This window comes from Lithobates pipiens, unplaced genomic scaffold, assembly GCF_037356315.1.
Source record: "Lithobates pipiens isolate NorthernLeopardFrog02 unplaced genomic scaffold, aLitPip1_a1.2 Scaffold_22, whole genome shotgun sequence".
Lineage (NCBI taxonomy): Eukaryota > Metazoa > Chordata > Amphibia > Anura > Ranidae > Lithobates > Lithobates pipiens.
In genome coordinates, this window is record NW_027507784.1 from 310,851,760 (window position 1) to 310,873,945 (window position 22,186).

The 22,186-nt window shown below is 44.2% G+C and overlaps 1 protein-coding gene and 1 long non-coding RNA gene across 2 annotated transcripts in view; one reads left to right on the forward strand and one right to left on the reverse strand.

Moving 5' to 3' along the window:
- LOC143924878 (testis-expressed protein 2-like) overlaps nt 1-903 on the reverse strand; it is an 80,253-nt gene extending 79,350 nt beyond the window's left edge. Inside the window, exon 1 of the mRNA XM_077449383.1 lies at nt 442-903. The gene's annotated coding sequence lies outside the window, so the exon portion shown is untranslated. The remainder of the gene's footprint in view (nt 1-441) is intronic.
- Nucleotides 904-4,885: 3,982 nt separating this feature from the next.
- Nucleotides 4,886-5,702, forward strand: LOC143925526 (uncharacterized). Its single transcript, XR_013262025.1, has 3 exons — nt 4,886-5,074; nt 5,390-5,465; nt 5,571-5,702. It is a non-coding gene; the product is annotated as an uncharacterized LOC143925526 (long non-coding RNA).
- The last annotated feature ends 16,484 nt before the right edge of the window (nt 5,703-22,186 follow it).

Consider the following 22,186-nt stretch of genomic DNA (forward strand, 5'->3'; position numbering starts at 1 on the left):
TTTTCCTTCCCCTGCAGCTGCCGCTAGAAGAAGGTCTCACTCCCTCTGTTGTACTTTTCCTTACAGAAAATGCATCAGAATTTGTCACCGGGACAAATAGAGAGGGTTATAGTCATCATAACCCCTACAGCAACAGAACTGGATGCAGCAGGAGGAGTAAGACTCCATGGCGTGGGTGTTGGGAGAATATCGCTGCCGGAGTTGTACATCTCTCCAAGTGATATATGAAGCAGGCGGTGTTGGGGGGGCTGGGGGGGGGGATCCAGCCCACCTGCACTCACCTACAACTAAAATGCAATTTTTGGGTGGAATGATCCTTTAAATATGCCTGCATTGGAATGCGGTGCTACTATTGCCGCAGCTGCAGAGATTATTAATAGATTTAGAACAACGTTTAAGAAATATATATATATATATATATATATATATGTGCTGACGTACCTGCTGGCAAGGTCCCCTGTTCTGCGCTTTGCACGGTCCCTGGGTGGGCTCAGGTGAAGCGAGGGCTGACGGGTCAGGATGAGCTTTGCATCTCTGCGTCGCTGGTCCAGCAGACGGGCAGCCCGAGTCAAGTGCTGTCACTGCAGGCATCTGCTGTGTGCGTGCGTGTGTATATGTGTGTGTGTGTGTATGTGTGTGTGTATATGTGTGTGTGTGTGCGAAGCTGCACTTACTGGAGCAGCAACCAGCTCTCATCTGACACACGGAGGGGGCTGCGCGTCGACTGACTCCAACAAAACGCATCCAACTCCTTCAGGGGGTGAAAGGCTGCCAGGAGAGAAAGAGAGACAGGATCTCAATCCCATTGGATGGGAGGGAGGATACAAAACACTCACTAATTACTCTGCAGATCTATCATGTGCGTTGCCTGCTCTGAGATCCCTGCATCTGTCCTCTGTATGGAAGGGATTCCGCACTCCAAAATAAAAGGGATGGGGGGGGGGGGGGGGGGGCACGTCTTAACGTAATAAAAAAAAAAAAAAAAAAAACCCTGCGTAATGTACCGGCAACCTGTACTGGATTTCTGCATGGACTCCAGAGCTGATGTTTTCATTCTGTAGGGATTGCAGGAAGGGGAATACAGGAGAACGGTGCAAGGAGTTCACTGGACAGCTGGGAATGGACGGTCCAGACTGTTTTGGTTGGCTTAAAGTGGAACTCCAGGCAAACAGTTAAATAGACAGATACATACATATATGGGTGATATATTACCCACAAAATAATTTGTAGTTTGGTCCATCCAGTCCTGTGATTTACACAGCTCTCTCACACTGCATAGTCCTGTCTTGCAGGGCAGGGAACCTGATATTTCTCTGCAGCCTGTGAATGAACAGTGAAAGGAGAAGCAGCAGACTGGTGAGTTGATCTCTCTTCCCCCTCCTCCTGTCTGTATGGCCTTTGTTAGTACATTACATGATCAACTATCCATCCAGTCCTGACATTTACACAGTTCTGCCATGCAGAGCAGCTTTGTCTGGCAGGGCAGAGAAACTGACCTTTCTCTGCAGCCTGTGAATGAACAGTGAACGGAGAAGCAGCAGACTGGTGATTTAATCTCTCTGCCCCTCCTATTGTATGTACGGCCTTTGTTAGTACATGAAACAATCAACTATCCATCCAGTCCCGACTTTTACACAGCTCTCTCACACTGCATAGTCCTGTCTTGTAGGGCAGGGAACCTGATATTTCTCTGCAGCCTGTGAATGAACAGTGAAAGGAGAAGCAGCAGACTGGTGAGTTGATCTCTCTTCCCCCTCCTCCTGTCTGTATGGCCTTTGTTAGTACATGACATGATCAACTATCCATCCAGTTCTGACATTTACACAGTTCTGCCATGCAGAGCAGCTCTGTCTGGCAGGGCAGAGAAACTGACCTTTCTCTGCAGCCTGTGAATGAACAGTGAAAGGAGAAGCAGCAGACTGGTGAGTTTATCTCTCTGCCCCCTCCTCATATCTGTATGGCCTTTGTTAGTACATGACATGATCAACTATCCATCCAGTCCTGACATTTACACAGTTCTGCCATGCAGAGCAGCTCTGTCTGGCAGGGCAGAGAAACTGACCTCTCTCTGCAGCCTGTGAATGAACAGTGAACGGAGAAGCAGCAGACTGGTGATTTAATCTCTCTGCCCCTCCTCCTGTCTGTACGGCTTTTGTTAGTACATGACACGATCAACTATCCATCCAGTCCCGACTTTTATACAGCTCTCTCACACTGCATAGTCCTGTCTTGTAGGGCAGGGAACCTGATCTTTTTTTGCAGCCTGTGAATGAACAGTGAAAGGAGAAGCAGCAGACTGGTGAGTTGATCTCTCTTCCCCCTCCTCCTATCTATATGGCCTTTGTTAGTACATGACATGATCAACTATCCATCCAGTCCTGACATTTACACAGTTCTGCCATGCAGAGCAGCTCTATCTGGCAGGGCAGAGAAACTGACCTTTCTCTGCAGCCTATGAATGAACAGTGAACGGAGAAGCAGCAGACTGGTGATTTAATCTCTCTGCCCCTCCTCCTGTCTGTACGGCCTTTGTTAGTATATGACATGATCAACTATCCATCCAGTCCCGACTTTTACACAGCTCTCTCACACTGCATAGTCCTGTCTTGTAGGGCAGGGAACCTGATCTTTTTCTGCAGCCTGTGAATGAACAGTGAAAGGAGAAGCAGCAGACTGGTGAGTTGATCTCTCTTCCCCCTCCTCCTGTCTGTATGGCCTTTGTTAGTACATGACATGATCAACTATCCATCCAGTTCTGACATTTACACAGTTCTGCCATGCAGAGCAGCTCTGTCTGGCAGGGCAGAGAAACTGACCTTTCTCTGCAGCCTGTGAATGAACAGTGAAAGGAGAAGCAGCATACTGGTGAGTTAATCTCTCTGCCCCCTCTTCATATCTGTATGGCCTTTGTTAGTACATGACATGACCAACTATCCATCCAGTCCTGACTTTTACACAGCTCTGTCACACTGCATAGTCCTGTTTTGCAGGGCGGGGAACCTGATGTTTCATTGCAGCCTGTGAATGAACAGTGAAACTTGTTAGCAGACAGGCAGCTATGCATCCAGTCCAGGGATTTATACAGTTAAGCCAGACAGGTCAGCCATTTATTGCGTCACTGTCATCCTGACCTAGCTTGCTATTCTTAGATTCTTCCAAATAAGTATACAACGAAAATTGGCTGTTGAAAGCTACCTTGATCTAAAAGTGTCTTTTAAAGTGGTTGTAAACCCTTACAACACACTTTGACCTACAGGTAAGCCTAGATTAAGGCTTACCTGTGCATGCGCCATAGACAGCGGCGCGCCGCCATCAATGGCGATATGCCGCGCGTGGCGGCTCTCGTGCGCATGCGTGGGAGTGACGTCATCGCGGCTTCGCCGAATGACAGTGGCGGAGCAGCGAGACCCACCGAGAAGATGACATCGCTGGCTCCTTTATGGGTGAGCTGATCCCCTCGCTATTTAAATTACTGTAACTCTTCTGTTATGTCATTATATGATTCGCTGCTATTTGATTATTTTCAAATATTTTTATTTACTCTGTAGACTATCCTCCTGAAGAAGCGGTTCGCCGCGAAACCGGTAGAGGAAACGTTTCTGTACCCCTCTTCAATAGAAACCTTACGGGCTTACCCGTCGGTAGTTTATTAAATTGTGGTGTATATGATTTTAGCAATATGAAAGTTTTGATGGATTTCATTTTTTTGTCCTTATTAAATTACTTGTAATTTTTTTATAACAAAGTCTTTTATGATTTATTTAGTACCGCAATAGTCCCCTCAACAAACATTTTTGGGTGTGGATATCAAGGGAGCAGCCTCAGCAACTGCCCCAATATCCTTAGAATTCCCAATTCTTGACAATTATCAATTGGGATGATGGTACTGTTATATGTATTACGTATATTTTGTATTCGAGGCTATACTCAGTCTATGGCTATATTCATGGGGTGGATAATACACCCAGGGTGGATAACACACCCGTTTTTTAGAGGCACCAACCTCTGAACAGCAACAGTGGTGGGTGTCTCTTTTGAGTGCCTCTATTTTTTGTATCTAGATATACATTACTTTACTTTATTTATTTTTTCACCACGATAGCTAGTGGGATTGTCATTCCTTATGCCGTTGGTGACACTGAAGTATGGTTGTTCCCATGCTTTGTTTATTACATTATTACCTTGATTATACGATGTTTGTAGTATTATTGTTTATATATTATTTTTGTATTTTGTGAATAGTGTTGCTGTAAAGGAGATCCGCTCCCCCCAGGGGGAAGCTTGGGTCTTTTCTTGGATCCTTTGTTGTGTTCTCCTGTCTGGCAGATGTGCGCTCGCCCTGGTGGGTCCCTTATTTTGGGTCCTTCTTGTGCTGGATGCGCCCGGACCTTTTGGTCCATGGGCCCCTCCGGCGCGCACATGCGCTGTGCGCACATCCATGCACAGTGCGTCCGCATCAGCGTGCGCGATGGTTGCATGACCGTGCGAGTGCGCGGTGTGGGTGGGCGGACCCCCGTGACATCAGACGCCGCCGTTTAGCGGCGTACGCTGATGCCGGAAGGGTTGGGGGCTTAAATAGTGGTCTGTGTTAGACCACTGTTGAGCAGTTTTCAGGACTCCACATGCCGGGTTGCGCTGTTGGACATGTTTATACAGGTTAGAGTATTGCTGTTTTTGTACCCAATGACTAGGACCTCTAGTACCCTAGGTCTCCTGGTCTTATCTTACTTTATGCCTTTTTTCATATGTGCTTAAAGTGATTGCTCTGTGTGTACCCCCACAGATGGCGATCAATACCCAGGTTCATGTTTGTTTCCTGGCTAATGAATTACCATATTAATTATCATGATTACCTGGTGTGCTAACCTGCAATACACCTGTGGTGTCCATCTACAACAGCAACCTGTGCATACATGCTTACCAGTTCCTCCCTTTGGGGAGTGTATTATATATATAGTAGGTGATACCTGCCCTGCACACTATACATTTGTATTCCTTGGCTACTATGGTGTTGCCCTGTTCGATCTCTCTCTATGAACATGGGTGGTGTGCACTGGATAATATAGCACAAACGGTATGTTTGGCTTTTACTTTCACACTTGTTTCACTTATATCCTTTTTACCCTATTTTTTGTGGTGGTTTGCCCTTTTCCACATTTCTTTTTCCTTTTCTTCCCAATTTGGTCACATTTCTTTGGTAATTTTTTCTTGCGTAGGACACCTTTGGATGCACAATTAAACACTTCCTTTTTATAGGCTCTTTTTACAGCCCCTATACACAGTCTATTTTCCATCCCTTTTCACCTATATATCGCTCTTTAGGTGTGTATAGGTTAATGTCTCATCTCACTTTAACTCTCATATCATATATATCTGTTTAAATTTGAAGAGTCCTTTACAACCCCCCGCATCTGCCGTGGGAGGAAACCGATGGGTCCTGTGATCTACTGCTTCCTCCTTTATGGGTGAGCTGATCCCCTCGCTATTTAAATTACTGTAACTCTTCTGTTATGTCATTATATGATTCGCTGCTATTTGATTATTTGCAAATATTTTTATTTACTCTGTAGACTATCCTCCTGAAGAAGCGGTTCGCCGCGAAACCGGTAGAGGAAACGTTTCTGTACCCCTCTTCAATAGAAACCTTACGGGCTTACCCGTCGGTAGTTTATTAAATTGTGGTGTATATGATTTTAGCAATATGAAAGTTTTGATGGATTTCATTTTTTTGTCCTTATTAAATTACTTGTAATTTTTTTATAACAGTCTTTTATGATTTATTTAGTACCGCAATAGTCCCCTCAACAAACATTTTTGGGTGTGGATATCAAGGGAGCAGCCTCAGCAACTGCCCCAATATCCTTAGAATTCCCAATTCTTGACAATCAGGTAAGTGACACATAATGGACTACTATGCGATGCATAGTAGTCCATTATGCTTTGCCTTTGCAGGGAATGAAAGAGGAAGTAAACTCATCAGGGTTTACTTCCTCTTTAATCACCTACCTCCATAACAGCATCTTTTTATTTTTCTCCCCATCTTCACTTGGGGAGAAGTGACATACCCAAAACCTCTAAGATGGGTGAACATGTGAATCACTCCCTCTCTACTATATGACAGCAGTGGATGCCTGGCACTGTCACATGGGGATGGGGATGGAGTCCAGAGCCCTGTATAAGTAACCCACATAAAGTTGGTTTAGAGCTTACACACAGGATATATGTGTGTGTATATGTATATATGTATGTATATATATATATATATATATATATATATATATATATATATATATATATATATATATATATATATATATATACACATACATATACATACACAATATTGCTAAAAGTATTGGGACACTTGCCTTTACACACACATGAATTTTAATGGCATCCCAGTCTTAGTCCATAGGGTTCAATATTGAGTTTGTCCACCCTTTGCAGCTATAACAGCTTCAACTCCTCTGGGAAGGCTGTCCACAAGGTTTAGGAGTGTGTCTATGGAAATGTTTGATCATTCTTCCAGAAGCTGATTTCTGAGGTCAGGCACTGATGTTGGACGAGAAGGTCTGGCTCACAGTCTCGGCTCTAATTCATCCCCAAGGACTTTTATCGGGTTGAGGTCAGGATTATGTGCAGGCCAGTCAAGTTCCTCCACCCCAAACACGCTCATCCGTGTCTTTATGGACCTTGCTTTGTGCACTGGTGCACAGTCATGTTGGAACAGGAAGGGGCTATCCCCAAACTGTTCCCACAAAGTTGGGAGCCTGAAATTGTCCAAAATGTCTTGGTATGCTGAAACCTTAAGAGTTCCCTTCACTGGAACTAAGGGGCCAAGCCCAGAAAAACAACCCCCCACACCATAATCCCTCCTCCACCAAATGATTTGGACCATTTTCACAAAGCAAGGTCCATAAAGACATGGATGAGTGAGTTTGCAGTAGAGGAACTTGACTGGCCTGCACAGAGTCTTGACCTCAACCTGACAGAACACCTTTGGGATGAATCAGAGTGGACACTGCAGACCAGGCCTTCTCGTCCAACATCAGTGCCTGACCTCACAAATGCGCTTCTGGAAGAATGGTCAAACATTCCCATAGACACACTCCTAAACCTTGTGGACAGCCTTCCCAGAAGAGTTGAAGCTGTTATAGCTGCAAAGGGTGTGCCAACTCAATATTGAACTCTACCGACTAAGACTGGGATGCCATTAAAGTTCATGTGCGTGTAAAGGCAGGTGTCCCAATACTTTTGACAATATAGTGTAGGTTATTGTTTGTATTTTTTGGCAATATAGTATATATATATATATATATATATATATATATATATATATATATATATATATATATATATATATATATATATATATATATATATATATATATATATATATATATATATATATATATATATATATATATATATATATATATATATATATATATAATGTGTGAATTATGGCTTTGGTAAAATCCAAATTAAAGTGTTAGAATAATAAATGCCTGGCCACGTCTATTTGCTTCTTTGTAGTATGCCATCCAAAAGGGGGGACTTCCCTTTAAAGATGTCCTGTGTTGAGGCCATACCTCCCAACATTTTGATATGGGAATGAGGGACACCTACTGGCAAATGTATGTAGTCATAGGACACGCCCCCTGCCACACCCCCTTAATTAACCAAACAAAAAGGTTAATCAAACCCACAAGTGCTTTTTTTTTAACCACTACTATTCCTTTATATTGGCTTTAAAAATGTACAAATGCAGCAATTTAGAAATTGGATGAAAGGTTTAGCGCTGGGAAACACTTTTTGAAAGATAAAAAGTGAATTTTATTTACAACTATATAGATCAGACCAAAATGAGGGACAAATGAGGAGGAAAGATGGACAGAGGGACATTGCTCCAAATCAGGGACAGTCCCTTGAAATCCGGGACAGTTGGGAGGTATGGCCTATCCTAATTGCCAACATATCTCTCTCCCGAAAGGCATTACTGCAACATCTAGTAATTTAAAGAATTGCTTTCCCCATCCTGATCTTTCTCTGTTCTTTCAGCTTAGTACATTCCGTTATGCAAACATGAAATTAGCAAAGGTCAGCACACCGTGGGGTTGATTTACTAAAGGCAAACCCACTTTGCACTACAAGTACACTTAGACGTGCAGTCGCTGTAGATCCGAGGGGGACATGCAAGGAAAATAAAAAATAGCATTTTAGCTTGCACATGATTGGATGATAAAATCAGCAGAGCTTCCACTCAGATCTGCAGCGACTGCACTTCCAAGTGCACTTTCAAGGGGTTGATTTACAAAAACTGGTGCACTCAGAATCTGGTGCAGCTCTGCATGGTAGCCAATCAGCTTTCAACTTCAGCTTGTTCAATTAAGCTTTGGCAATAAAACCTGGAAGCTGATTGGTTTCTATGCAGAGCTGCACCAGATTTTGCACTCTCCAGGTTTAGTAAATCAACCCCATAGTGCACTTGTAGTGCAAAGTGGATTTGCCTTTAGTAAATACGCCCCACTGAATGGGAAATTTTTCGTATGTTTGTGTCTTGGTGTTTGGCTCACATTTGACGCACTTGGAGCAGCGAATGTTCCCAGATTCACTGATGATTCACTAGGCCAGCATGGATCAATAGGGATATTGGGAATTTCTTAAAGGAGCAAACTGTTACATGGGATTGTAAGGTTTGTATGCCATTCTTAGACATGTGTGCTTTATACCGGTTCTCCTGCTTTGATGGTAAAGTCCCTCTCCTGTGTCAGCACAGTGCTGGACATCCTTGGAGCTTGGCCAGGGGATTACCAGTAGTGTGTCCCCCTGATTAATGCTGCATCGCCCTGCACGGGACATAAATCTGAGTTGCTCCAGCAATTAGAAAAGCCGGAGCGGGGCTGTCAGATCAGGAGAAGAGTCTTCCATGCCTGGGAGTGAATGATGGCCTTCATCTCCTGGGATGACGGATGTGACCTGCTAGTGACACCCTCATGAGTGGCTTGATAGATCCTGCATCCTAATTATTAAAGTCACCCTGTCACTGTGGGGTGAAACAAAACTAAAGGTAGCCTTTAAAACTAAATATCGTAGGCTTATCCTTCCGGGTGTGTCCAATACCTGCTCCCCCACTGCATGTTGTGGATCACTTAAAAATGGACTTTCACTCTTTTTTTAAATTTTTTTTTATTGTTCCTCCTCCTCCTTCCCAATAACACAATTGCAAAAAATAAATAAAAAATTCAAGTAAATAGATTTTTATTTTATAGAAAAATTCAGGTCTGTAATACCCACCTAGGAAAGGATGGGGTACCCAGATGCAATGTGCAGGAATGCCACAGGTCCTTGCTGTGTTTCTGTGCATCGGCAAGGTCCTGCAAACTGTCTCCTGGCTTTTCTTTGTCACTAATCCTTGGAGGCAGCTTGCAGTCTTGCACATGTGCAGAACTCATGCAGGGTCTCTGCCAGTTTGTGCATGCGCAGGCAAACATTAGCTCTTCATTCACACAGTGCCAACAGATAAAGGTGATATACTTTTGTAGCACCAGGTAGGTGCTAGAAGAGAGTCTAGTTTTTGGGCCTTTCTGCTTACCAGGAAGATGCTCTCTGCCTACCAGGGAGCAGGGATCCATTGATAGGGTCTACTCATGGTGTTCAGGTCCTGCTCATGTTGTCTGAATGTTTCACACTGGTCCAATAGGGAGGCATATTGGACAGTGGGAGGGAACCTGACAAATGAGGGCACAGGCATTGTTACAGCCCTGGCTATTGGCAGAGGAAAGTGCCTCGGTCATAGCTCCCAACTGTCCCTGATTTCGAGGGACTGTCCCTGTTTTTGAGCAATGTCCCTCTGTCCCTCTCTTCTCCTCATTTGTCCCTCATTTTGGTCTGGTCTATATAGTTGTATATAAAATGCACTTTTAGCTTTCAAAAAATGTTTCCCAGTGCCAGGGGCGTTGCTATGTCTGCAGAAGATCTGGGGCTAGAGCCCATAGCAGTGGTCACCAACCTTTTTGCAGGCCGGGGGGGGGGGGCAAAGGCTGGTGTTGGCGTTTCAATCATCATGGCACCATGGTTGATAGGGTGTCAGGATGATCGAAGCGAAATGTTTCTATTGTTACATTCTTAGCCCTTGTACATACGGTCGGACATTCTGACAACCAAATCCATTGGATTTTGTCCGACGGATTTTAACCCGAAACTGTTGCATACACACGGTCGGACAAAGTTGTCGGAAAATCCGATTGTACATAACGTGATGACATTATTTTGTTACGACGGGACTACGTTCAGGCTAGTAGCCAATAGCTTTGGTCTAAGAATTTGATCTGAGCATGCGTGGCACTTTGTCCGTCGGAGTAGGCTACACATGAACGGAGTATGTCCGATCGGAGCATTTTGTTGGAAAATTTTACGGACAAGTTGGAAAACTTGGTCCGTCGGATACTCCGATGGAAACAGTCCAATGGAGACCACACACAGTCGGATTATCTGACAAAACGGTCCGATAGGACACATTTCGTCGGAATCTCCGACCGTGTGTACAAGGGCTAATATATAATAATAATAATAATAATAATAATAATAAGTGGTTCAACTCACCATAAAGCAGAATCAGTGGGAGCCCTGGGCGTGTCAATTGTGATCACAAAATGTTAAAAATCAATGTGGGAAGCAGGAGGTGCTGGCCCGACGTGTATGCCCCAGTGGAAGACTTTGTAGTTGGAACGCGTTGGACCAGCATCTCCAGCTTCCCACATTGCTTTTTAACTTTTTGTGATCACAATTCATTTTATATCCTGCGTTTCATTGTAAGGTGTTCTGAATAAACCCTTTTTTGGTTGACCTGCGCCATATGGCGCTCCCTTTCTTCTTGAATTTTTATATTTGGGTACTGACATTTACCTTCCTGCTGAAATCGTTTCCTGGATCGGTCTGGTCGCTGAAAGCCCTGGAGCCATAAACCAACCAGTGAGTGGCCTGGAGTCAGAGACGTATTGGTATCCTCCAGACCGCCATCCATACACCATCAGGAATCCAGAATTATGAGCCTGTTTGACGCACTGCCCTATGGTATGTGCGTCCATCTTATTTGGTAAGAGTACCCTACCTCCCATAATCCCCGGAATTTGTCTGTTATATCCATCAGTATGTTCAACAGTCTACTTTGAGCAGACGTTTCAACTCCAGCAGGAGATTAAGGAGAAAAGACTCTCCTACCCCATTTTTTTTCTTTCGTGTGGACATTGTCACATTCGATTTATGTTTCACTATCCAATTTTATTTATTTGTGTATACAGTTCCCATTGTTACATAATACTGTAATTATACATCATTTTGTGTTACCTCACATTATTTTTAGTTGCACCAAGATTGATTCCTTGGATTTTTCCTTTTATCTGGTACAGCTTTCTAGCGCTACACTCAATTTTGATATTGTGCACTGGGACTTTGTTTGAGTGTTAGCTGCTTTCTTATTTAATTTTTATTCATTTTTTTGGTTTAGCGCAGTATTTTCCTCTCTCCCCACAAACTCTTGGTTGTGTAAAAACCCAAACCCCTGATTATTGGCAACGAGTGGATGAGAGTATGGGCGGTTGTGTAAAAACCCCTAGCAACTGGTGGCAAGATATGAAGGGGAAAAGCCCAAGGAAGTCTATCTTCACACAGCAATCCATACGAGGCAGCGCTACACTTGAATAAAAACACAAGAAATAATTGGCTTTTAAATAATTTATTCAATAAAAATCGCAGTAGACATAATGGTGTGCTGTAGAAAACATAAGTACACACTTTACCTCAGAAGCTGGTATTGCCTTCTTCACAGTAATGACTTCTTGTAGGCATTTCAATATTCTCCATCAATTTCTGACATTATCTCAGAGAAAATTTTGACCCTCCATTTGTCAGTTTCTTGGTAGATTTGCTAGCATTTATTGGATCATTATCCTGTTGATAATCCATTTCCAGTTCAGTTTAAACTTGTGGCCTCATAACAGTGGCTAGAACCTTCAGGTGTGACCTTTGAGGCCCTGGTAGTTCCGTCACTGGTGTCAGTAGTTTTATTTATTTTTTAACTAATTTTATACCATTGTAGCAGAATCTCTGACCTCTTCCAGTCTAATGGGAACCTTCATGGCCAAAGACAACTGACATCCTTCACTATATGGTGGGTTTTGAGGCATAATGGGTACAAAGATAGTAAAAGTAATTGGGTGCTAGACACTTCTTGGATGTAAAAGAGGTTTTATTTATTTGACAGTCCTTTTTTATATTTTTGCAGGGGGAAAGAGGGTTAGAGCCAGGACACCCTTCAGTAGTTGCAATTTCAAATGGCAGACACCGAGATCTCAACAGGAGGACAGCCGTACAGGGAAAGGCCCCAGCAAGGCGCCACTTCTGTACGTGCAGGGTTGCTGTCTTCTATGGAAACTGTACTTAAACAGTTCCTAACTCAAATATAACAGTTCTCTCAGCTGTAATACAACTTCTTCTTGTAGTTCTTCAGCCCCTTGAACTCCTGGTCACTCAATGGACCCTCTGATTCACTACTCTGAATTCCTGAGCTCCTCAAGGCTTTTGCAGTGGTATCTCCCTCAAGCGTCACCCACGTTTCCTTGCTGGGTCCCTAGCTTGGCACTCGGGATACCTTCAACCTTCACCCCTGCTGACTGGCTCAGTGCCTGGCTTGACTCACAAGACTGCTCTGCAAGAGTCACCTTCGCTGGTTGGGTCACTTAGCACAGGGGGGCAGCAGAGAGAAGCTGGATAAGAAAGAGCGGTGGGGGTGGCTGCATATAAAAGAATCGATCACTCAATTTTCCTTCTGCAGCCACTGAATGCCTGCTTCTTCTCTTTTCTCTCCCACAGGTATTCAGCGGCTGCAGGAGGAGAGATCGATTTCTCTATATACAGCTGCCGCCATCACTCCTCCTATCCAGGTGTACTGGTGGGGGCCTCACGGTCAGCAATTGCGACCCATGTGACTCCTGTAGGTACCCCTTTGCATCACATTCTAATTAAAGGGGTTGTAAAAGTTTGTTTTTTATTTTCTAAATAGTTTCCTTTAAGCTAGTGCATTGTTGGTTCACTTACCCTTTCCTTTGATTTCCCTTCTAAATGTTTTTTTTCTTTGTCTGAATTTTTTACTTCCTGTTCCTCCTCAGCAGTAGGTGCTGTAGGAAACCAAGTTTGTGCAGGTGGAAGGAAGATGAAAACTTTTTGTAAATAGGGAGAAAGTTGTCCCTGTTTCAGTGTTTTGGACATTTTCAAGTTGGGCATCCCATCATTTCCTACACCATCCAAGTTCAGAGGCGGCTCTTTAATTAGGCAAATTAGGCGATTGCCTTAGGCCTCGCCCACAGGAAGGGCCTCGCCATCGAGCGATTGCCTAATTTGTCTCTGAGGTGTTGTGCTGCACTGTCTGCTGCTGTGTGGAGTGTCTCTCAAACGGCGGGGTGAGCGAGCGGCGGGCGCGCTGCACACAGCTGCAGACAGAGTGAGCTCCGCGGCGGTGGATGAGGGGGGTGATAAGAGTATGTCCGACTGTCTAATATGCATGGCTTAGGCTGCCTGTGTGTCCAATAGCAGCAGCGCTGTCCTCCGAGTCCTAGCCCTTCCTTCCCCTAACGGCGGCCCCATTGCATGCCGGGAATTGTAGTTCTCCCACAGAGCACAGGCACATAGACTTTAACATGGCCGTCTGGTGCCTGTGCTCTGCAGAGACTACAACTCCCAGATTGCACTGCAGGGCAGAGCTAGAACATCATGTGTTGCTTCTCCAACTGAGTCCTGCTGCCTTTACCAATTTGTCACCAAGGCGAGGAGCAGGATCATCAGGTACAGTTTATATATAGGTTTTTCATATATATATATATATATATATATATATATATATATATATATATATATATATATATATATATATATATATATATATATATATATATATATATATATATATATATATATATATATATATATATATGAAAAACCTAACAACAATGCACCCCCACCAAATCTAAGAGTCCAAAGGCCATATTAACTCTGCATTGACAAGACAGTTTTATTTTCACACATTCTAAAAATAACTTTTCATCTGCTTTACTGAGGATGCTTTACAGTGGCTGTGTTTGATGGCATGGTGGCTGCAATTGATGGCACAGTGGCTGGGTTTAATGGCACAGTGGCTGCAATTATTGAGCACAGTGGCTGCGTTTGATGGCACAGTGGCTGCATTTGATGGGCACGGTGGCTGTGTTTGATGGCACAGTGGCTGCGTTTGATGGCACAGTGGCTGAGTTTGATGGGCACAGTGGCTGCGTTTGATGGCACAGTGGCTGCGTTTGATGGGCACAGTGGCTGCGTTTGCTGGCACAGTGGCTGCATTTGATGGCGCAGTGACTGCATTTGATGGGCACAGTGGCTGAGTTTGATGGCACGGTGGCTGCAATTGATGGCACAGTGGCTGCATTTGATGGGCACAGTGGCTGAGTTTGATGACACGGTGGCTGCATTTGATGGGCACGGTGGCTGTGTTTGATGGCACAGTGGCTGCAATTGATGGGCACAGTGGCTGCGTTTGATGGCACAGTGGCGGCGTTTGATGGCACAGTGGCTGCGTTTGATGGCGCAATGACTGCATTTGATGGGTACAGTGGCTGAGTTTGATGGCACGGTGGCTGCAATTGATGGGCACAGTGGCTGAGTTTGATGGCACGGTGGCTGCAATTGATGGGCACAGTGGCTGAGTTTGATGGCACGGTGGCTGCAATTGATGGGCACGGTGGCTGCAATTGATGGGCACAGTGGCTGCATTTGATGGGCACGGTGGCTGTGTTTGATGGCACAGTGGCTGCGTTTGATGGCACAGTGGCTGCATTTGATGGCACAGTGGCTGCGTTTGATGGGCACAGTGGCTACGTTTGATGGCGCAGTGACTGCATTTGATGGGCACAGTGGCTGAGTTTGATGGCACGGTGGCTGCAATTGATGGCGCAGTGGCTGCATTTGATGGGCACGGTGGCTGCATTTGATGGGCACAGTGGCTGAGTTTGATGGCACAGTGGCTGCAATTGATGGGCACAGTGGCTGTGTTTGATGGCACGGTGGCTGCTTTTGTTGGCACGGTGGCTGCGTTTGATGTCGCAGTGGCTGCGTTTGATGGGCACAGTGGCTGCGTTTGATGGCACAGTGGATGCGTTTGATGGCACAGTGGCTGTGTTTGATGGCGCAGTGGCTGCATTTGATGGGCACAGTGGCTGCAATTGATGAGCACAGTGGCTGCGTTTGAGGGCACAGTGGCTGCGTTTGAGGGCACAGTGGCTGCGTTTGAGGGCACAGTGGCTGCGTTTGATGGCACAGTGGTTGCGTTTGATGGCACAGTGGTTGCGTTTGATGGCGCAGTGGCTGCATTTGATGGGCACAGTGGCTGAGTTTGATGGGCACAGTGGCTGCAATTGATGGGCACAGTGGCTGCGTTTTGGCACAGTGGCTGCGTTTGAGGGCACAGTGGCTGCGTTTGATGACACAGTGGCTGTGTTTGATGACACAGTGGCTGCGATTACTGGCACGGTGGCTGCTTTTGATGGCACAGTGGCTCCTGTATCATTGTCCGCCCACAGTCTCTGACCATTTCCTGTATCATTATCTGCGCACAGTATCTGACCATCTCCTGCATCTTTGTGGCATGATTGTCTGTCAGCACCCTGTCAGTGGCTCCAACTTTTCATACCGTGTTAGCCAGGTAAGAGTTTGCTTGTTATTACCATAATAAAACCGTCTCCTGTATCATTGTCTCTGCAAGTCTCTGACCGTCTCCTGTATCCTTGTCCACACACAGTCTCTGACCGTCTCCTGTATCCTTGTCCACACACAGTCTCTGACCGTCTCCTGTATCATTGTCCACACACAGTCTCTGACCGTCTCCTGTATCATTGTCCACACACAGTCTCTGACCGTCTCCTGTATCATTGTCCACACACAGTCTCTGACCGTCTCCTGTATCATTGTCCACACACAGTCTCTGGCCATCTCCTTATTCATTGTCCACACACAGTCTCTGACCATCTCCTGATTCATTGTCCACACACAGTCTCTGACCATCTCCTGTATAATTTTCCGCAGTCTATGACCATCTCCTGCATGATTGTCTGTCAGCACCCTGTCAGTGGCTCCAACGTTTGATACCATGTTAGCCAGGTAAGAGTTTGCTTGTCATTACCATAATAAAACCATCTCCTGTATCATTGTCCACAGTCTCTGACCCTTGCCTGTATCATTGTCTGCACAGTCTCTGACCGTCTCCTGTATAATTGTCTGCATAGACTCTGACCATCTCCTGTATCATTGTCCACACACAGTCTCTGACCATCTCCTGTATCATTGTCCACACACAGTCTCTGACCATCTCCTGTATTATTGCCCGTACACAGTCTCTGACCATCTCTTGTATCATGGATGTGAGGTCGGTGACTGTCCTTTAGCTGGATTGGACTGTCTCTTAGCTGGGCTGTCTCTTATCTGGGACTGTCCCTTAGCTGGATTGGATGGGTCGGACTATGTCTATCAGCTGGGTTGGACTATGACTATATCCCTCAGCTGGGACTGCTCCTTAGCTGGATTGGACTTGTTGCATTAAACAGGTTATGTTTTAGAATATGTTGTAAAATTACTTTTTTTTTTGTTTTATACTTTGTTGACAAATTAATTTCACATTTATGAGACAGCACAAAGGATAATGAGTAGGCAGCTGCACAATTTGATCTATATCTGTGTGCGTGTAACATATATACCCACCCACCCTATGTTTAATGATATTTGATTAAAGAATAATTGGCTAGAGAAATTTATAGAAACGGTGAATTCATAGTTCATAGGAATTAAGTTAATATATGCATTCATACAGTTAATTTTTATCATTTTTATAATATTTTTCCCATTATGGGCGTGAGTGGGGCCTCATGTCTAAGTTTTGCCTAAGGCCTCAGAAAGTCTAGAGCCGCCTCTGTCCAAGTTATACCCTAATAAAACAACAAAAACAAGCCAAGGACTGTTTTCTGATTTGGAGTGAATGAAGGAAATGCTATGTGACTGGCTGTGCAGCAGTGGGAAACCCTAACTTCAGCGACTCCTACGAGGATAGTGCTACACTAAAATCTCCATTTGGGTGGACTGATTCTAGGTTTTTACTAGCCTGCAGAGTATAGAGCACACATTTCACATTACACAATCAGGTTTACAACTGTAATCTGCTCAGTTAACTAATATGAGGTTTAATCTAATAAGAAGCTGTCTGTCATTGTGGACCTAGGTAGTACAAAGATGTGCATATCTTAGTGTCAAAGTTACAAATAATAGTCACAAACAACCTAAAGTCAAAAACTGACTTTATGTCCAGAGGTCCCCCATGCTGTTGCCAGTAAACAATGACAATCCATTCCCCAGATACTTATCTGTCTCCTGGAATGGGGTCCATTTTCAGTCTTACTGGCTGCCAAACATGTGCGGTTCGTTTCGTATGAAGCGAAAATTCGTACATTCGGAAGCATTCGAAATACGAATTTCTATGCTTCCGAATTGTATACGAAATACGAAATTTTGTTGACGAATTTCAGATCCAAATTCCGTTACAAAGGAAACGTGATTTGTGTTTTGTTGACCAATCAGAGGGTTTCTTCTGCTGCTGAGTGAGGGTTGTGAAAATGATCTTTTTTAATATGGGAGTGGGAGACTGGTACTGGTAGTCGATGGGAGAATCAGAATCGGACAAAATAAGAATGTTCGTTAATATATTTTTATTATTGTCATAATAATTATTCGTTATGATGAAGTTAAAAACCCAGGAAGTCAGCACAGCACAGCACAGGGATAGTGGGAGCCCCTCATAATGAGTACAGCAGGGGTACAGCCCCAGGAGGAAGTCAGCACAGCACAGGGATAGTGGGAGCCCCTCATAATGAGTACAGCAGAGGTACAGCCCCAGGAGGAAGCCAGTACAGCACAGGGATGGTGGGAACCCTATGGGAATTTTTATGCTTATGAATTTCATACAAAATACGAAATTTTGTTAAGGAATTTTGGATCCAAATTAACAGAAACATGACTGTTTTTTTGTTCACCAATCAGAGGAAGTCAGTACAGCACAGGGATGGAGGGAGCCCCTCATAATGAGCATAATGAGTCGACAACTGCCATATTGAGAAAGGTATTGTTTGCTTTTTAAATTCATCATAACGAACATTCGTAATTGTTAGGAAAAGCTAAAGAACCTAACGAAAATTCATATTTTGTACGAATTCAAATTGAATTTCAGACATGAATTACGAAATACAAATTAATGGCTAATACGAAATGGAACGGAACGAAACAAAATACGTTTATTGATGGCGCACATGTCTACTGGCTGCTGGCTCATTTTCCATTTTCACCTCTAAGTCATGGATAAGGGTGGGTTCTGCATGAGGCAGAGGCACTAATTGATCATTCTTCTTCTTCACTGATGTGTGCTAATAGGCTGCATTGATTGGCACTGATGGCCACTGATAGTTACATAGTTACATAGTTAGTAAGGTTGAATAAAGACACCAGTCCATCCAGTTCAACCTGAGTGAGTGTGTACGATTGTCCCTATCCCTGTACATTGCACACTCACATTGGTCCCTACCCTAAAGGAGCCCACAATCCAAGGTCCCCATTCATATACTAGGGCCAATATGGGACAGAAGCCAATTAACCTACCTGCATGTCTTTGGAGTGTGGGAGGAAACTGGTGTACCCGGAGGAAGCCCACACAGGCACAGGGAGAACATGCAAACTCCAGGCAGGTAGTGTCGTGGTTGGGATTCAAATCAGCGACCCTTTTTACTGCTTGGCGAGAGTGCTAACCACTACACCACTATGCCGCCCAGTGAGGTGGCACTGATGGGCACTGATAAGTCAGTACTGATGAGGCTGCATTGATAAGGCGGCAATGATGGGCATTGATATTCATCACTGATGGGCACTGATATATATCCCTGATGGCCCCTGATATTCTGCAATGATGGAGGCTGATATGCTGCACTGATGGACACTGATGATCAGTGCCCTGATTATCAGTGTAAATACCTGCTGTCACTACAGGAAAACCGGTTATTGTCTTTTCTTTCCTCAGACACTTACAGCGCTGAGAAAAGAAACAGCTGATAACCTGCATTTACTTACATGTGATCAGTTGTGATTGGACAGAATAATTTAATGTTAAAAAGAGGAGAGCTGAATTATATTTTACATTACCCTGATTATTGTCAACTTCAAGAGACAACACAAAGCAGGTCCAAGACACCCCTTACTGAAAGAGTGAAATTTATACTTGCAGGGTAGTCTTCCCGGTCACGATTGCAGACTGACAGTGGTGAGAGCCGGCAGTGCAGACAACGGTCTATGTGGACAGCTTTACCCCGGATGCCTTCATACTTAGATGTGCCTCTTTTAATCATCAACCATGTGAGTTGCTAAATGTTGTATCTTCATTAAATGTACCCATATTGCTACACTTAGAGGCGCCTCTCTTCTCTTAGAGATTCCGACTGAATGTGTCCTATCGGACCGTTTTGTCGGATAATCCGACTGTGTGTAGTCTGCATCAGACTGTTTCCGTCGGAATATCCGACGGACCAAGTTTTCCAACTTGCCGGTAAAATTTTCCGACAAAATGCTCCGATCGGACATACTCCGTTAATGTGTAGCCTACTCCGACGGACAAAGTGCCACGCATGCTCAGATCAAATTCCTAGACCAAAGCTATTGGCTACTAGCCTGAACGTAGTCTCGTCGTAACGAAATAACGTCATCACGTTATATACAATTGGATTTTCCGACAACTTAGTCCGACCGTGTGTATGCAACATCACTTCCAGACCTCTTCTGGAATTAATCCATCAGAATTACTCTGACGGATTTGGTTGTCGGAATCTCCGACCGTGTGTACAAGGCTAATACATTCCTCCTGGATTTTGCTTCTAATCCCCTTGTGGAGGCTTCCATTTGTGGAGGGACATTTTATGGTTACACAACCTATCACATTGCTATAATCCTTTTATATGGACCTTAAACTGAAGGACTTATGAATAAATGGTTGTGGAACGAATCATTTGAGTTTGCATTATTTCATACGGGGAAATTTGCTTTGATATAAGAGTGCTTTGGATTACAAGCATGTTTCCAGAATGAATTATGCTCTCAATCGAAGGTTTTACTGTATATGTTAACATTCAGGTTTTCCAAGGATCCAGATGCAGACAGTGGCCTCCTGGGCAACTTTGCTCTATTGACTTAAGGCAACTAAGATTTGGTGATTTGGTTTCACAAGCTTCCACTTTCCAGACACTGAAGACGCTTTTGCGATTGTCAGCAGTGGCTGGGCCCTGATCACAAGCTGTATTTACTCATTAATATTTCATGAACTGTAAGAACATGCCTTGCTGGAGTGTAAAATCCAGAGATTGGCAAGATTTACAGCTCTGAGCTTTTATTAGCCTTGGCAATGATCTAAGTCCACCGTATGCAGGAATTCAAAGACAAAGAAAAGCACCAAGAACTTTGCTTCCCTTCTGAGGTCGGTTTTATTATCTTGAAAAATAACTCTCATAAAGAAGTATATCATCAGATAATACACAGCCTTTCATGGGAAGGACAATTGAGTGCTGTGGTGTACCTATTGTCAAGATCCAGCAAAGAGTAGGTAGGTCTGAATCTACTTTTACCTTATTTTCAATAACATTTTGAAAATCACAGTACAGGGCTGTCATGATCCAGTCGAGGCACAGTTAAAGTGATTCAGGTAAGAGAAAAGGATACCACCGCTCCAGGTCGAACCACCAGGATAACCATTCCACTTCCAAGCAGAGAGCTCCAGGTGCTGGCTAGTGCAAACACAGATGAGAGGAAATGGAAAAACTCTGGACAGCCGCACTCCGAAAAGGATCTATTTTCTTGTGCCTTTTATTGTAAAATAGCTATGAGTAACACTGATTTCATGTGAAACGCGTCAGTATTTTGTTCTGTATCACGTTTGCTGTGGATTGTGTTATGTGATCTTTATTTTACAAAAAAAGGCACAAGAAAATAGATCCTTTTCGGAGTGCGGCTGTCCAGAGTTTTTCCATTTCCTCTCAACAGTTAAAGTGATTGTTATTCCTTACATATACCCAGGTGCTACACAAATAAGTCTTCCTACTTAAATTGTGCCTGTTTATCTGCAGCCCTCTCTCCTCTACAGCCATCCAAAGTGCTGAATGTATACAGCTTTCCTGAGCTTTCAGAAAGCAGGGGGCGGGGAGCTGATATTATATACTGCAGTACTCAGAGCTGATTGAAGGGAAGAGACACACCCCTTAAAACAGAAACAGAGCTGAGACTGTCAATTACAGACTGTGTGCTGAAGCTCCCTCCTCTGTCACCTTTTTTTCTCTTGGTGTCAGGAACCTGTCAAAAGCGACTCATTCTGATAGCAGAGGAACAATGCAGAAGAAAGGACACTTAACGCTCTGTATTGAGATAAGTATAGACTATAGAGTTGTAGCACCCTATAGTGTGTGCAAATCGAAGTGGCAGTGTAGGAAAATGTATATGACTCATGTTAAAGCCTAAGTCTTAATTGGGTCAGGGTTCACTAGTGCTCAGGGCTTGGTGACTCATCCTGGCAGCTCTCTGGTGGCTCCTCCTGGTATCTGGAAGGTTGGAGAACTTTCTGGAATTAGAGGGCAGGGGTTAAGAGGAGCTGCCATGAATATTTCTAGAGCCTCAGCCAATCCCTAGTGGTGGGCCGGCAGGGGGCTGGATAAATCCCATAAATTGACATAGGCCATTCCAGCTGGGGGGTCGGGTGGAAAACGGAGATGAAGTACTAAGGAGAGGTTGTTGGTAGCCCTTGAGGGAACCCCCTACCAGAGAGGGGTAATACCTCAAGTTGGAGGCTCGGGATAGCTGGCCTAGAAGGATCCCACCACAGGAGGCAGTTGGAGGAGAACCTTCAGGAGAGGCAGCGGGAGAGTGTAAAGACAGACAGTGAGTAGAGATCAGCACTGAGCAAGAACAAACTATGAAACAAACATTTATTTTATTTTTTTTGTTTTATTTAGCAAAAAATAAAAAACCCAGCAGCAATTAAACACCACCAAAAGAAAGCTCTATCTGTGTGAAA